Raw genomic sequence first — 17,443 nt, 5'->3', positions numbered from 1 at the left:
CCTCAGTGGAGCAGGTGGACCTGCACTGGCAAAGGCTGCAGCCTGTGGCAGACCCCTCCCCCCATCCCTGGAGCAGATTCCTGGAGCAGGCCGGACCAGTAGCCCGTGGAGAGAAGACCATGCAAGAGCAGGTGACCTGGCACGAGCTGCTGCCCGTGGGGGGAACCAGGCTGGAGCAGTGTGCTCCTAATGGATGGACCCCATGTTATGGACCCATATCTAGAACACTTTGTGAAGAGCTGCTGCCTGTGGGAAGTCCATGCCATATAAATTCAGCAAGGACTGCATCCTGTGGGAGGGACCCCACACTGGAGCAGGGAAAGAGAAGGAGCAGCAGAGACAAAGTTGGAAAGACTGACCAAAATCCCCATTCCCCCATTTCCCTGCGCTGCTTGGGGGGAGGAGGTGAAAGTGGGTGGAGGGGGGGAAGGTGGTTTTGTTTTCTTTCCTTTGTTTCACACTTCTCTAGCTTGTTAGTAATAGGCAATAAATCTTACTATCTCCCTACTCTGAGTCTGTTTTTCCTGTGATGATAACTGTTGAACAATCTCCCCCTCCTTATCTCAACCATTGAGATATGCCTTTTGCATTGTATTTTCTCCCCCTTTCCCTTTGAGGAGGGGGAGTGAGAGAGCAGCTGAGGTGGAGCTTGGCTGCCCACTTGAGTAAAACCACCACATTGTCCCAGATATGCTGCGTGATGATTGCATTCAAGATGATCTAGTCCATCACCTTTCATGGCACCGAGGTCAGGCTGATAGTCCTGTAGTTCCTTGGGTCCTCCTTATGACCCTTCTTATAGATGGAAGTCACATTAGCAAGTCTACAGTCATCCAGGACCTCTCGGGATGACCATGACTACCCATAAATGGTAGAAAGTGGCCCAGTAATCACATCTGCCAACTCCCTCAGCACCCTCTGGTAGATCCCATTTGTCCCCATGGACTGGTTACAGTCCAGGTAGAGCAGCGGGTCTCTAATTTTTTCCCCTGAATTGTGAGGGGTTTCTTCTTCTCCTCATCCTAGACTTTCAGGTCAGGAGGCTGTGTACCCTGAGGATAGGTTGTCTGGCTAGTAAAGACAGATGTAAAGAAGGCATTAAGAACCTTAGCCTTTTCCTTATCCTCAGTAGTCATGTTTCCCCGTGTGTCCAGTAAAGAATGAAGATTCTCCTTGGCCCTTATCTTGCTGTTAATATATTTATAAGAACATTTATTTTTATCCTTAACCATAGGGGCCAGGTTGAGCTTGTGCTGGGCTTTGTATTTTGTACTTCCTGATTTTTTCTCTGTATATACTGGCAACTTCTTTGTACTTTTTCCTGAGTTGCCTGCCCCTTTTTCTACTGGACATAAACTCTCTTTTTCTCTGGACAATCAGCAAAAGTTCCCTGTTCAGCCACGCCAGTCTTCTTCCCCACCGGCTCATCTTATGGCATGTGAGGACAGCCTGCTCCTATGCCATTCTAACTTCCTTCTTGAGGAGCGTCCAGCCTTCCTGGATTCCTTTGCCCTTCAGGACTGACTCCCAAGGGACCCTCCCTACCAGTGAACAATTCAAACTCTGCTCTCTGGAAGTCCAAGGTAGCAGTTTTACTGACCCCCCTCCTGACTTCACCAAGAATAGAGAACCCTGCTATGACATGGTCACTCTGCCCAAGACAACTCCCTACCACCACATCTCCCACCAGTTCTTCTCTGTTTGTGAAGAGCAGGTTGTTGCCGACGGAAGGAAGACACAGACGCTCAATATGAGTGAACAGTGAACTTCAACTTTAATGGATAGCTCAGTCGCTTTTTATCTAGTTTGAACATAATCAACTCATACATATTGCAGAAACTAAGCTCAGGATTGGTTAACACTTCCCGGGCTTTTCAGTCTGGTCCTCCTTCTTTTGGCTACCTGTCCCGCCTTAGGGACTTTCCCGATCGCCCAAGGGCATCGTGTCCTTGAGCCTGATTGGCTCTCAGCCAGCTGCATACGTGCCCAGGCTCATGTGAGTTGAGTACGGTGCTTCACTAGCCCATTGTCTCCCAACTGCTCAACATCCACATGTCCTGCCTCACTTAACCATTCCTCCACAGCAGGTCTCACAGGGCACCCACTCTGATAGCTGATAAGAAGATAGCCGAGTCAGGAAGCTATCTTCCACAAACTCCAGGAACCTTCTAGACTGCTTCCTTAGGACTGTATTCTACCTCCATCATGTCTCAGAAGTTAAAATCACCCTTGAGGACAAGTACTGGTGACTGAGCCACTTCTGCCAGCTGTTACAGAATGCCTCATACGTCTTTTCATCCTGGTTTGGAGATCTATAATAGCCCCCAACCAGGATGTCAGCCTTGTTGGCCAACCCCCTGATCCTTATCCACAAGGACTCTACCTTATCATTCCCAACCCTGACCTCAACAACATCAATGCACTCTCTAATATAGAGAACCACACCACCTCCACTCTTCAGTTGCCTGTCCCTTCTGAAGAGCTTGTAGCCATCCATTGCAGCACTCCAATTGTGGGCGTGGTCCCACCACATTTCAGTGATGGTGACTAGGTCATAGTTTGCCTGCTGCACAATGGCTTCCAGCTCTTCCTGTTTGTTGACCATGCTGCGTGCATTGGTGTAGATGCACTTGAGTCATGCCACTGCCCTCACCCCCAGTCCTGGGACTGCTCCCCCAGGCTCATCTCTGTTGAGCCTCATTTCCTCCCCATCCCCCTTCATACCTAGTTTAAAGCCCTCTCAATGACCTTGCTAGCTCTCTGATGAAGAAAAGCTCTTGCCTGCCAAGATCCCCCACTCAGCAGCAAAATGTGACTGCCTCGGAACGGATCCTCCTTCTTCAGAACCTGAGTGACATTTCCTTTCTTGCCAGCTCATTAACCTCTCCCAGTCACTGTGGCCTTTCAATGAATTTCAAGTATGTCTGCTCCTTGGCATTGGCCAATAACAACTACACTCTCTGAGGAAAATACCATGCCTGATCCAAAAGCCTGAGAGAAGCAAGGTTGCTGCACTCTATGCCTGCAGATGCAACCATTAGTGAGGCAGAAGATATATTGCCAATAGGTGCACACAGAGTACACATATACACCACATGTATATATGACCACACAGATCACAGGCAGATACTGAAAGCTCCCACATGAACATAGACAACACTGATGTCCTCATCTTACTCCCCTCTCTGGCTGAGTAGGATAAAAATCCTCTACTGAGAATGTATACATACACCAAGCCCATGCAAGCCCAGTAGCTACTCCATGCAGGCACCTACATGTACCCAGCACCACAGCTCCACTCCATTTTTTGTTACCGAGTATCACACACACAAACCTGACTGGAAATCCGGAGGTCCCCATACCTGAGCCCTCTTTGCTCTCACCCTTGCAAATACACACAGATGCTCTCAAATCCAGAGCTGGTCTGTAGAGCCACTCATCCCCACTCACTAGCCGTTTATGCTCATTGGCTAGCCCAGCTTGGTAATCACTAGCAGTTTGTCTGCCTCTACTGCAACTACAGGAAGGAAGGGTTGGAGTTATTATTATTACTTTTTTTTTTTTTTTTTTTTTTTTTTTCCCTGAACTACCTAATTTTCAATTGTGCATTGAAGATCAGATGTTAAGGTCAGTAACTGGGCTTCCAGATGACCTAATGGACTAAGTCTTAAATTTCATGCTGCTTGATAAATCTAATAACTCAGAATTAAAAGGACTCATAAAGACAGTCTTCTAAAGGGAGACTTCTAAAGGAAGACTGTTTTTATCAGGAAAAAGTAGAAGCAATATATTACCTGACCAAAAAAAAAAAAAAAAAATATATATATATATATATATATCTGTTTATACAGAAAACTTTCTTAATAAAAGACAAGGGAAGAACTTAGGATATTAATTATGATAAATTAAGCAATATATATATATATATATTTGGGGAGCAAATATGACTGAAGGTTTAAATTGGGCACTTTGACTAAACACACACAAAAATTAAGTAAATTCTAAGTCTTAGGGTTTTATTTTAGTCAAAAGCTGGTAAAGACTAGAAACCTGTTTAGATTAAGATTTAGAAAGAAGGAAATAAGGAAAAAGTAATTTGTATAATGTTCCTATTATACTCATATACTCATACACTTTTTTTTTTTTCCAATTGTTGCTTTTATAATTGCAAAGACTCTGCAGAAACAATATATAAAATGTTACATTGAAAATTCAGTTAAATGAGATAGACTTCTGAAGTGTCAAAAATCTGGTAATGCCAAGAAAAATACCAGTAGAACCTGCCAAAAGAAGGAATTTAACTGAATGACCAGGAAATAATAATAAAAATTTTATTATTTATGATGATTTACCAACATTTACTTTTTAACCAAGCCAGGATGTTTTAAAGTTTTGAAGAGTGAAACAGTAGTCTGGTTAAAGCTGAATGGTTTCAGAGGAATCTTTTTTGAATCTTCATTGCCTAGGTAGGAAAAAATATATAATATTCTCTTCTAATTATAATTATAATATTATCTTCTAATTACATCATTTATTTCATCTGAAGGAGCATGGATTGATCTCAAAAAAAGTAGAAAATATGCAAATAATGTGGAGTCCTGTCTGGAAAGAGTGTTAACCTTTTCTAGATCTTTCTACTGTTTAGGTAAAAAGAAAGGGAAAAAAAAAAAAAGTAAGAAGTTTATAAAATCATTGAAATAAGTTATAGGAAAGGACATGGCCTATACTATATAATGTAAGCCAAAGACTTGACTTAAAAAGTTTGCCTTGATATTTGTTTTGGAGGTTTCTGTCAAAACTGACAAGTTCTAGTTTTATGTCTAAATTAAAATTTTCATGAAAATCTTATTAATTTAACAGCCATCCAGATTTTTTTTTGAACAGATTTTGAGAATGAAGAAATGCTGACATGCACGTTAATGGTGATTATGCTTTGCTGCTTTACAGCTGATTTCTCTCTCAGATTACGTCTCTGATGATATGCTCCGGACATGGACCCAACCAACCAAGTCCATTTAAGACTGGGACAGGCTGTTTGTATCAGAGAGTTCAGGGAAAATCAGAAAAAAAAAATAATAAAAATTTCTAGTAAATAACCAGACATCAAAATAGCTCTTTCAAATGACAGCAAAGGCATTGCTGAATAGAAGTGGATTCTCTCTCTCTCTCTTGTTTTGTTTAATATTTAAGCTGAGAAAGAAAGAGCTAAGTTGGATTTCCTCCAGCAGTTCTATGATTGGATCTCTCCTTCAGCTTTTGCATCCTCTAATGAACTGAAAATGTTCCTTCCGTCCACTTGAACTATTTAAAGTATTTATGCTGCATTACATGTATGTTCATGGAAGGTAGAGAAAACTCTCCAAAAAGTGTAAAGGCACTGCCAATTCTCTTTTGGACAGAGCAACTGAAGCTGCAGTCTCCTGACAGTTCTTAACAGCTTTTTACCAAGCCAGGAAAACAAACAAACAAACAAAACATAACAAAACAAAAACACTATGGTTGTGTGAGGGTGAAATGAGGAATTCAGGAAGATATGCAAAAAACATAAAAAAATAAAATTAAAAAAATATATAATCTGGACAGAAAGCACAGAGGGAAAATTATGCATATTATAATATGGGCAATAAAGGAAAAAAATAGGAAAATCTTACAGAAAATTAAAATGTAATTATAAATGTAAGAAATTAATTAGTGCAAGTTTACCATAATACCAGAATTTAAGCTGAAAGGTGAAAAAGAACTGGATTTTTAATATTTCCATATTTACATTTGAATATGCAAGTCAGATAAGCTTTGTTTCCTTTGGCTCGTCATTTCTCTGATTTATCAGATCTTTATTTGGTGGGTGACTTGTGCAAACTATATTACTATACTTAGTATAGCTTATATCTTTGTTCAACAGATACTAAGTATATCCTATTAAGGTTTGTGAAGAATAAAAATCACAGAGTTTTTTCCACCTTACACTTTTTTCTGTCCATCTGAGAGGCCTCAAAAAAACTATCATCTAATGAAATATGAGTGTTTGATTCCTTGGTAACAGTCAGAAAAAGAATGCTTTGTATTTGGGTGGATCTTCTCTTAAATACACAATTATTGAGGCTGTTTCCCTTAAAAGTGAAATTATAATGCCCTTTTTAGAATTATGAATTCTACTTTTGGTTGGGAGTAAATACACTCCTGTTTCTAAAACAACACACATGAAGGGGGGGAAAAAATCCATTTTTTTTTTTTTTTTTGTAGAGAAGTTCAAGTGATAACAAATAAGGAACTAATTCTTTCAGTCCAGTTGGCAATATAGGTCTTAGCTGCCCTTTTTGATTCTGTGAAGTTCAGCACTCACAGGAGCTAGAAAAATAATGATTATCTAAGTACAGGTGAGCGTCTGAGGGTTCAGGGAGCTCTTGTACCTACACATACCTAACTACAATTTTATTTTTTCATGGACTTAGACATTCTGCTGAACTTATAATATCACTTGTTAACTTCAGGGTCTCTTTGTGTACCTTTTCTTCTTACTGAACTGTAGAAAATTGGATATCTGGTATTCCACTAAGCTACACTCTAAATCAGGCCCCCATACATACTTACTTCTACCTAGATTATATAGATAGCAACAATACTAACAACATGGTGCTTCAGTAGGTCCAAGCAAATTCCTGTATAGTTTTTCCATTGCTTTATGCAGTAGGCAACAGCCCTGGTCACAATCTTCCACAAAGGTCTTTATTCATAATTAACATGTATATGTTTCTGGACTGATTGGGGTCTGCCACCCAACAGAGCAGATAAGACAAAATTCTGTAGCCATCTGTAATCCTGTCCAGTTAGATAACAGTGCAACATACAAAAGGACTATTATGTATTCATCCATTTTTAACTGACTGACAAGTGTTATTTTTGTTGTTGTTGTTGTTGTTGTTTTGTTTTTGTTTTTGGTGGTAGTGTTTCATTTATTTACTTTTTCCCTCACATTCTACTCCTGCTAACTGAAATCTGAATAGTAATAGTATCTATCTGCAATACTCAGTTGTGCTCACTGAAGAGGGAGCAGTGTGCCAGCGGCAGCGTATTTCTGGCAGAATCTGAGATTCCTGGCATAAAGAAATTGTAATTGGATACATGACAATGTAGTAATGATGAGCCTACAAGCAGCAGAAGATAACACTGTTTGCACTCTGTCCAAACAAACAATTTTTATGTCATTCCTCCGATAGATTTCTTCTGTGTTTTATTTGACAAATAGTAAATGGGAAGAGGAGAAAGCTGGAGAATACCAGGATTTTCCAAAAGGCAGCAAAAGAAAAACAATTGCCCAAATCATCTTCATTAACATAATACACAGAAGAATAGGCATCTGTAATGATTTTTTAAATATTGACTCTGACATTATGAAATGAATAACAGTTACCGTCTCAGCTGACAGCAGCTGCCAACTGTGTGTGTAATAATTTTTCAGATTCTATGGTGCTTACGATAGACAGCAATTTTGTTGGTGCTAGGGAATGCACCAAGGAATTTTAAACAAAACCTTTTTATTTTTCTCACATAGCATTTCTGCTTATTATGACAGTCAGAGCAATGCAGTCAAAAGCTCGATCAGAGAAGTGATGGCTGCATATTTATAAGGTCCATAGCTCTTGTTTCCCAGTGGGTTTATTTGTCATTTCAGTAAGAAAATTGCCTCCAGACAAATGCAATAATAAATTGGAGAAATCATAATCTGCCTTTTCTTTCACTGTGATGAGCCTGAACCTATAAGAAAGTGAGAAGATGGGGGTCATCATGAAACACTTATTTTGGTAGCACTAAATCATCTAGCTAGTGATTGTTTCATGACAAAGCAGAGTCTTGACAGGAAAACAAACTTGAACAATTAGTATCCCCAATGACCTAAAAAAAAGAATTATTATTTTTTGAAGTTAATGACAAAGGCATTAATGCCTTTCATATGTTAAGATTTACAAATAATAAAAACAATTCTGAAAACATTTTCCATATATTTACGCTATATGAAGCAAGATACTGTAAATAATTAATTGTCTAAAATGCAAGGTCTTCAAAATCTAGATTGCAGTACGTACTACATAGCTGATGCCTAGATTTTTATTTATTTTTTTAAATTATTTTTTAAGTTTGATGATCACTAATCATTGTCTATTATTATCTTTGCTTAAGACAATCTGGAAAACAAACAAACAAGCAGAACTATAAACCATATATTCTTCTCAAAAGTGAGAGAGACTAGACCCCTTACTTAGGAAGATGAAGTAAATCATGTGGTGCCTTTACCCCCCTGATAGATGAGAAGGGTGAACTGGTAATGACAGACATGGAGAAGACTGACTCAACTGACTCAACAACTTGTTTCTTTTGTTTCCCTGAACCCACAGATGGACACTGGGAAAGAAAAGTCCCATCCACTGTAAGCGAAGAGCAGCTTGCCCAGAGAGGTTGTGGATGCCACACCCCTGGAGGTATTCAAGACCAGGTTAGGTGAAGCCCTGGGCAACCTGATATAGTGGTTGGTGGTGGGTTTGGAACCAGATGATTTTTGAGGTCCCTTCCAACCCATACCATCCTATGATTACATTAAGGGTGAGTATTTATCAAGGAAATTCAGCTTTTCCTTTATCCTGAATAAACCAGAAGAGTTTGTGAAGTGCTCTGATTATCTGATTACTGCTAACAGGAGACCTGCTTGAACTGTTGAATATGAGTTTTTCTGTAGAAAAGGATGCAGAATCTACATAATGTCATTAATCTTTGCTACAACTTGGCAGTGTCAGTATTCACTTGAGAAGGAGTAATAGAAGTTTGTGGCACCTAAAAAAATTCTTGAAAATTGAGCTGCAAACAGACTTTGAATAAAAATGAAATTAAATGAAATATGATAAAATAATAACCTTGAAAACAGGTTATTGTCATATCCTTTCCATATCTATAGAAGCCATGCTCCTTACACTGCTTCTGACCTCATGTTTCCTGTACTGTGATGCTAATACCAGTGCAATTAAGATGTTCTAACTGAGAACAAATGATAGTTTTGAGGCTATATTTTCCTAACAACAGAGGGAAGAATTCAGGTATTCTAGTTATTAGATAAATGTTTACTTTTCCACCTATAATGTCACAAATTATTGAAAATGACTATTGGAAACATATCTGGCCCATCAAATTACTTAAGTTCTTTCACTTTTAATTTCTTATTTTAGGTTATAGATTTTCTATCAGAAACAATTCTGAGGAAGTTCAAAAATGCAAAATTTATTGCACTGGAGAATCTCAAGTGTGTGTTCCTTTGGGCTTCAGTATTTCAAATCTGTTTCATGCACATAGGCCAAAGAACTGTGGCTAACCATAGCCTAAGATGACATCAGCTTCACAATTACAAACTGTTCTTTATCAAATTCAGCCTGCCAAGAAAGGCATGATCTGAATTTCTTGGTTAAAATATTACGTATTATACTGCTGACATTAAAAACCAGAAAGTACACTTGTAAAAATCGCCTACGTTCAAATGCAAATCAGTTCACCAGGTCTTGATCTGTAGATTGTGCACACAAAAATCTTCCATTGGTTCCACTGAATATACCAAACAAGGCTCGATAATAAAAAAAACCTATTCACTGTGAATGAAAGGATCAGAATATTTATTGTAAAGATAATCTTCAAGTTTGAAAAGCACAAGCTGGAGAATTGGGCCCATGTGAACCTAATGAGGTTAACAAGTCCAAGTACAAAGTCATGCATCTGCGTTGGGGCAATCCCAGACATGAGTACAGACTGGGAGAATTCATTGAGAACAGCCCCGAAGAGAAGGACCTGGGGGTTCTGATGGACAAAAAGCTCTATGACAGGAGCCAGCAGAAGCTCAGCTTCATCCTGGGCTGCATCAAAAGAAGTATGCCCAGCAGGTCAAGGGAGGTGATTCTTCCCTTGTACTCTGCTCTTGTGAGGCCCCACCTGGAGTACTGTGTTAATCTCCAGGACCCCAAGCACAAGAAGGACATGGATGAATTAGAATAAGTCCAGAGGCAGGCACCAAAGTTGATCAGAGGTCTGGAGCACCTCTCCTATGAAGGAAGGCTGAGAGAGTTGGGGCTGTTCAGCCAGGAGAAGGTTCTGGGGAGATCTCATTGCAGCCTTTCAATACTTATTCTCCAAAGGATGGAGAACAACTTTTTACTTGGGCAGGTAATGACGGGACAAGGATTAATAGTTTTAATCTAAAAGGAGAGAGATTTAGATTAGTTATTAGGAAGAAATTCTTCACTCAGAGGGTGGTGAGGCACTGGAACTGGGAGGTTGCCCAGAGAAGCTGTAGGTGTCCCATTCCTGGAAGTGCTCAAGGCCAGGTTGGATGAGGCCCTGGGCAACCAGATCTAGTAGGTGGAATCCCCACCAATAGGTGGGAAGATGGAACTATTTGGTCTCTTTATCTCCCTTGCAACCCAAAGCATTTTACAATTCTATGATTCAATAAGAAGAAACTGAAGCGATACATTTAAAAGATAATCTTTTCTGTGGACATCCACATATATCAGTCTTAATGGATTCTGCATAAGTAGCATCAAACCCTTAGTGGGTTCTTTTTACCCATACCCAAAGTGTTCTTTTTACTCCATATGCATAGTACTTTAGATGGCCAGATACTCTCATTTTATAAATCATTTGTACCTCAATAAAGTGATTCTTAAAAAGTTAGAAAGCACTGGGAAGTTACTAAAAACAACAACAACAAATGACACCCTTCTCAAGGTATTTTTATATCTGAAAGTTTTGTAATATGTAGGGAAAAGTATAATACATTGAGCAAATTGAGTTTGCTTCTACCATGAAGTAGTAATTCCAGTTCTGTGTAACATTCAGCACTTCAGAAGGGCAGAAAGGCAGTGGCATAGCCGTGTCAGATATGTGCACTTACTGCTATAAAGAAAGAATAAAGAGGTGTTTCATTATTCTTCTCTGCTACAGTCAAGCATCAATTTAATTGCATTAGTTAAGCATTTAGCTAACATGATGCTGAAGCCCCTGGCCTTCCACAGCACATAACAGTGGAGGGTTGGTAGGTGAGGGAGCTCTCAAAGAGTGCTTAATGGGTGTTTAATACCTTAATGATGACTCTTTTCTCCAGCTACTGCCGTAGGCTGTTTGTAATATTCCAATCCATAAAATATTGCACTGATTAAGAATAGATAAATAAAAGGTGAAAAGCAGCATTAGTGTTTTTTTTTTTTTTTTTTTTTTTTCCTTAGGTTTTGATTACTCATAATCTGTGGTTTTCTGTAAGAGGAAGGCTACATTTCTATTCATGCTGTTGCTAAAGCTTTTCTCTCTCTCTAGAAAGTGTCTTATACTGGAATACTGTGGAAAATTTTCAGCTTTATAAACAGTTTCACCATTTCATGAGAGGACAGCCTGCAAACTATAAACAAATATCTTGTTCTTTTGAACACAAATCTGAGCAGAAGATCAAATTCAAGTTTCACTTTCTTACTTTCAATAAGATTTAAATATAATCCTGATTTTATGGATTATTTTACTATTTCATGAATACCCATAATGTTTTGTAATTATTTTTTCTTAAGTTATGTCTCTTAAAAAATCATTGCTGTTTTGTATGATGTTATATTTTTAATTTCTTCTCTGATCAGATGACTTTTAGTATATAACAAATAAACAAAAAATGTATTCTATGAGCAAAATCTATGTCCATATGAAGATACTATAAGTCATGTGTACCATTAAAGTTGCTCAGAGGTAATACCTTGAGAGTTTAATTTGGCTTGATTCTACAAAATAATCATGAGACAATTAACATCAGGGGAAAAGAAAACAAACAAACAAACAAACAAACTTCACTATATTTGTAAATTTTTATTGTCTGGTTTTAAAAATGCGATAATTTTTCAGACTAAAGTTGTTAATCAAAACTTATCTTGCTGATAGGTTCACTAATATAAAAAATAAAGTGTTCCTGTGTATACTTATGAAGAATATTCATCTTGTTTCTATGAACTTGTGGTCAACTAAACTAGGTAAGACGATAAGACTATTTATTTTTTTTTTTTTTTCAAAATTTTGTTTTTAAGATGTTTTCTCATTACTTTTTCTCACATTTTTCTTAGAGTCAAGCTAGAAATGCTTTTCTCATTGTGCCTTGGCTTCCTTTCTGGTTTTTACTATGCTATTTTTTTTTCTGGTTTTATTTTTCTTCTTTGCTCTGTTTGCTATATTTCTTGTCTGAAAACCAAAAAATATTCACATCTAAAATAATGTTCAGATTTAAAGTTATTTCATCTAACACAAGGAAATATTAAAAAGTTCCCTCATCATTTTTCTGATTGTCTCTGGTACATTCAATATAGTCAGGAAAATAACTCACAACCTAAAGCATATATCTGCTTTTTGGTACATAACAGTGTTTAAAGTCTGTATTTAATTATTTATTTTTTAATAGATGTTCCTGTATAATCTCCACCACTTATGTTTTAAAGATCTCATTTTTGAATCTCAGATTAGTAGATGAGATTTTAGAATCATAGAATGGCTTGAGTTGGAAGGGACCTCAAAGATTATCTAGTTTCAACCTCTCTACCATGGGCAGGGACGCCACCCTGATCAGGTTAATCACAGCCTCATCTAACCTTGTCTTGAACACCTCCAGGGATGGGGCATCCACAACGTCTTTGGGCAACCTGTTTCAGTGTCTCACCACCCTCTGAGTGAATTTCCTCCTCCTAACCTCTCATTTAAATCTCCTCTCTTTTAGTGTGAAACCATTCTTCTTTGTCATGTCAATATCTCATTGAGCAAAGAGTTGCTCTCCATCTTTTTTATAAGTCCTCTTCAAGTACTGAAAGGCCTCAATGAGGTCACCCTGGAGCCTTCTCTTCTGTAGGCTCTCTCAGCCTGTCTTCATAGGAGAGATGCTTCAGCCCCTTGATCATCTTTGTGGCCCTCCTCTGGAGCTTGGAATCCAGATGTGGATGCAATACTCCAAGTGGGGCCTCACAATGGCAGAGTAGAGGGAAATAATCACATCTTTTGATGCAACCCAGGATGCAGTTGGCTTTTTGGGCTGCAACACGCACTGCTGGATCATGTCAAGCATTCCATCCACCAGAACCCCCAAGTCACTCTCTTCAGGGGTGTTCTCAATGAGTTCTTCTCCGAGTCTGTACTCCTGTCTGGGATTGCCCTGAGCCTGGTGCAGCACCTTGCACTTGGATTTGTTGAACCTCATTAGGTTCACGTGGTCCCACTTCTCAAGCTTGTCTAGCTCTCTTTGGATGGCATCCTTTCCTTCTTTGGTATCAACCACACCACTCAGCTTGGTATCATCTGCAAATTTGCTGAGGGTGCACTCAATCCCACTGCCTATGTCATTGATAAAGACATTAGAGAGTACCAGTCCCAGGGCACATCCCTGAGGGACACCATTCTTCACCAGCCTCTTGGACACAGAACCATTGACCACCACTATGGATGTGACCTTCAAACCAACTCCTTATCCACTAAATCATCCACATTTTAGCAAAAGAACTTTCTCTGATACCAAGATTTCTGATTTTATGTCAGAAAATGTCATACAACATTTTTATTTGTCACTTTTTTTGTACTATGAGCCTTTTTTTTTTGTATAAATGCAATTTCCCAAAATATCTTTCCTTTATTTTTGACCTACTTCAAGAACATTTGTTATGTATCCTAGCTGCATATGTACAGTTAGTGCATCACTCAAGTTATTAAGAGCAGTGCAATGCCAACTAGTCTGTGTGAAGACTTCCTTGAACCTATTGAAGTTAATGGTAATTTTATCATTCCCTTTGGTAAAGCCAGTATTTCATCACACTTTGGAAGTTATTTTTTTTTCTCTCTGTGCTAATGTTTCCTTCTGTCATGACAGAGAAGATCTGAAAATATTAATAAGAGGTTGCTTTCTGCATATGCTTTAACAACTAAGGAATAATTATTGTATCAAGGGTAGAAATTCAGGGAAAAGGCTCTACAAACATGTTTGCATCACCTATGATGTCTAGTTATACAAATGCATATTCAGGATGTATACAATTTCCTTCAGTTGGCTAATTATGAAACTTGATTATACTTATGATTATTTCAGTTAGTATTAAAAGATGTTCAGAAATGAAACAGTCACATACTGAAGTTATTGCATCAATCCCATATGAGTGATTGCTTAGTCTGTTATTGGATATAGGAAAAGCATAAAAATAGGCAAACACAGCAGCTGGAGACATTTTCCATCTTAAAACAGAAAAACTAAAATGATCATCAGAAGCACAGAAGATAAATCCTTTGTAATGGAAATAAATTGATATTATTATCTTTACAAAAGACAATCTGAAGAGGTCTGGCTTGGTTGCTGACAGAGAAGTCACTTTCAAAATATTGATGTAACAAATGCAAGAAAGCAAGAAATTTGTCACTGATATTATATCTCTTCCTCTTGAGTTAGACAGAGGTGGTTGTATATAATTGGATGGCCTTTTTTTTTTTTTTTTTTTTTTGTGTGTGTGTGTGTGTGTGTGTGTGTGTGTGTGTACAGTAACACAGTACTTTAAATTTTTAGGTAATAAGTTTATGCAAACATTATTTTTGCTATTGTTTAGTTTTAACAATATCAGATATTTCCTTGTAATACTGAAGTTTGTTTCCTTAAATGTCATAGTAAATATTATTTTTCTTTTTCTATTTGCTAGCAGTCTGTTGCAGAAAAATAAATAAAATACAATTACAAAATAAAATATAAAACTGTAAGCAACAAAATCAACATATAACACAGGAATCAAATTAAGAGTTACTGTACAAGGATCTCTTGTTTGGTACATGGAGTAACAGAAAGTAACTTTTTAAGAATCCATATCACAGCTCAATGCTTTATTTATTTATTTACTTTTTTTCAGTGATTAAGAACTGCAGAAAAAACAACCAGACTCTCATTCAAATGCGGTAATTCAAACTCTTAAACCAAAGATTTGTTATAAACTTGATTAATGCTAATACAACTTTTTAATTCTCATATATTCACTGCTTTTTTGGGAGATTATTGGAATATTTTTAAGACAACATGGATCAGAATCATATGTTATTTGTTCATGAAATATAAATCATATGTGGCAGTCAAATTGATAAGCAAGACTAAGTATCATTCATGTCTTCTTCATTCAAAGGAAGAAATAGTTTGTGTATAAATGTGAATACTTATTCATGTATTTATTAAATTATTTTCTGAGAGGCACAATGATATTTTCTTATCATATTTCTTAGCATATTCTTTCATCAGAAGATACCTGTGCATATATTAGGGAAAGCTGACAGAAGTGACTATTACATTTAGTGAGCCATTAATCTACAGGTGTGAGTTAACTGGTTCAATTACGGTTCGCTTATTATTATTATTATTATTATTATTATTATTATTATTATTATTATTATTATTATTATTGTGTCTACTACCAAGATGTTATTTCAGAGTCTGAAAATAGGGTTTCAGACCTGAACACTCATAATTCATTTTTATGTATTGTAAATGGAAGAGAACTAAAATAAGACTTAGTGAATCACCTTATTTACTTTAAAAATGAAATAAAATATAAAATAAACATTTTATCTGTTCTCAGTGGTGTTTAGAATTATGTAGAACTCCTCAAGTTATTCGTACTATAGCTTTGCAAACCTTGAGATATTTCTACTTCCTTCACGTAGCATGAATAACATTGTTGGGCCAATCTGTAATCTGAAGTCATAAAAAGAAAGGCATATAAATTCTCTAAGTTTTGATAACAAGTTTCACTTTGCTGGATATTTATCATTACACACCAAATTCAACATTTCTTTCAGCACTGCTGACAAAATGTCGTGACAATTTTTTAAGCTGCAGCTTCTACTGAATTGTCTGTATCTTCTAAAAGGAATTCTAAGTATTTTCATGTAAGAAAATACAAAAATTTTCAACATTTGAAATAATTTCACAAACATGTAAACTGAGAAAGGCTTTGTGATTTACTTTAGTTCAAGCTATGATACCTATCTGATATATAAAAAGAACAATTTTCAGAAAAATCTGAGCAGAAAAATTATGCGTAGTATCAACCACAGAAGAGAAGGCAAACAAAGCCAGTGTCCATAACATGGACTAGAATTCCAGAATACTTACCTAGGTTCTGTAAAGTTATGTAATGTTACATTTTGGTAATAATAATGATAATAATAATAATAAACAAGCAAAGCAAAGTCTATTTTTAAAAAGCAGTAAAATAGTGCATCATGGTTTGCTCTGGACTGATTTTTATCAAGTCTGAAATGCAAGAAAGAAGTCTGATGTATTATCTCAGTACCTAGCAATCAATGCATAGATCTTTGTGGCAAATTTCAGGCAATATATAGTTGTCTAGCCACTTTGAAGAATTTGCAATGTTTACATTATTTCATCTTTGGTACAGACACACATTCACATACAGATGTGCACATGAAGAGCTGCATAATATATTAAAAACTTAATTTAAATTCTATACGTTTTCTGGTTAGATAGCACTAGTCCTCCATTTATTTATTTATTTATTTTCCTCAGAAAACGTGGTGATCCCCAGTGGCGAAAACTAACAGTAAATGATGTTTCTCCATAATTAGGTTTTAGTCATGTGAAAACAACAGAAAGTTGCTAACCAGAACGTGAAAAATGGGGCAAGAGTACAAAAGCTCGAAAAGATCTTGTAGATCATAGAAGAAACAGCATTTATGGTCTGTAAGCCTTGACATTCAAAATTTAAGTATAAATGACAGCAATCTGACAGCTGCAGATTAGAATAAGAGGCAATACCACAAGGAGAAGAAATGTCTCATTTGGTCTGGACATGGAGACAATGACCTTTTATAAGGAGCTGCACTCACTATGACAAACTCTTTGCAAAGTGATGATCTTACTGTCTTAAATTGTAGAAGAGGATACAAAGCATTATCTCAAATAATTTCTTGAAGTGACTCTAAACAGGATGACAGAAAACTATGAGTTTCTAAGGAAAATAAAGACAAGAATTCCAGTATAGGATTAATCACATCTGATTTTCTCTGTGCCTTGGCCTACTGAGTTGACATTGCTTTAGTAATTAGGCTGATGTTGGAGGCTTGTGGGATGTTGCTAATTAGTTAGGGACACAACTTTTGGCAGATAAAAAACAATTAGGCAGGTGTTATGAAAAAAACAGGCAAATAAAACAAACAAACAAATAGAAACCAACATAAAAGTGGTGGAAACAAAACTACATTTTGCAAGAATATTTCTGTATCCACTCACTACACAAATCAACAAGCAAGTCCACCTGTAACCAATCAGTCTGGAAGATGCTCTCTGTAAAGCTTATCTATCCTCTACCATCCCAAAGAGGGGTGTGAGGACTGTAGTCTTGGTTCTCACATC

Source organism: Anas platyrhynchos, chromosome 1, assembly GCF_047663525.1.
Source record: "Anas platyrhynchos isolate ZD024472 breed Pekin duck chromosome 1, IASCAAS_PekinDuck_T2T, whole genome shotgun sequence".
In the NCBI taxonomy this organism is placed as follows: Eukaryota; Metazoa; Chordata; class Aves; order Anseriformes; family Anatidae; genus Anas; species Anas platyrhynchos.
This window is presented reverse-complemented; position numbering follows the sequence as displayed.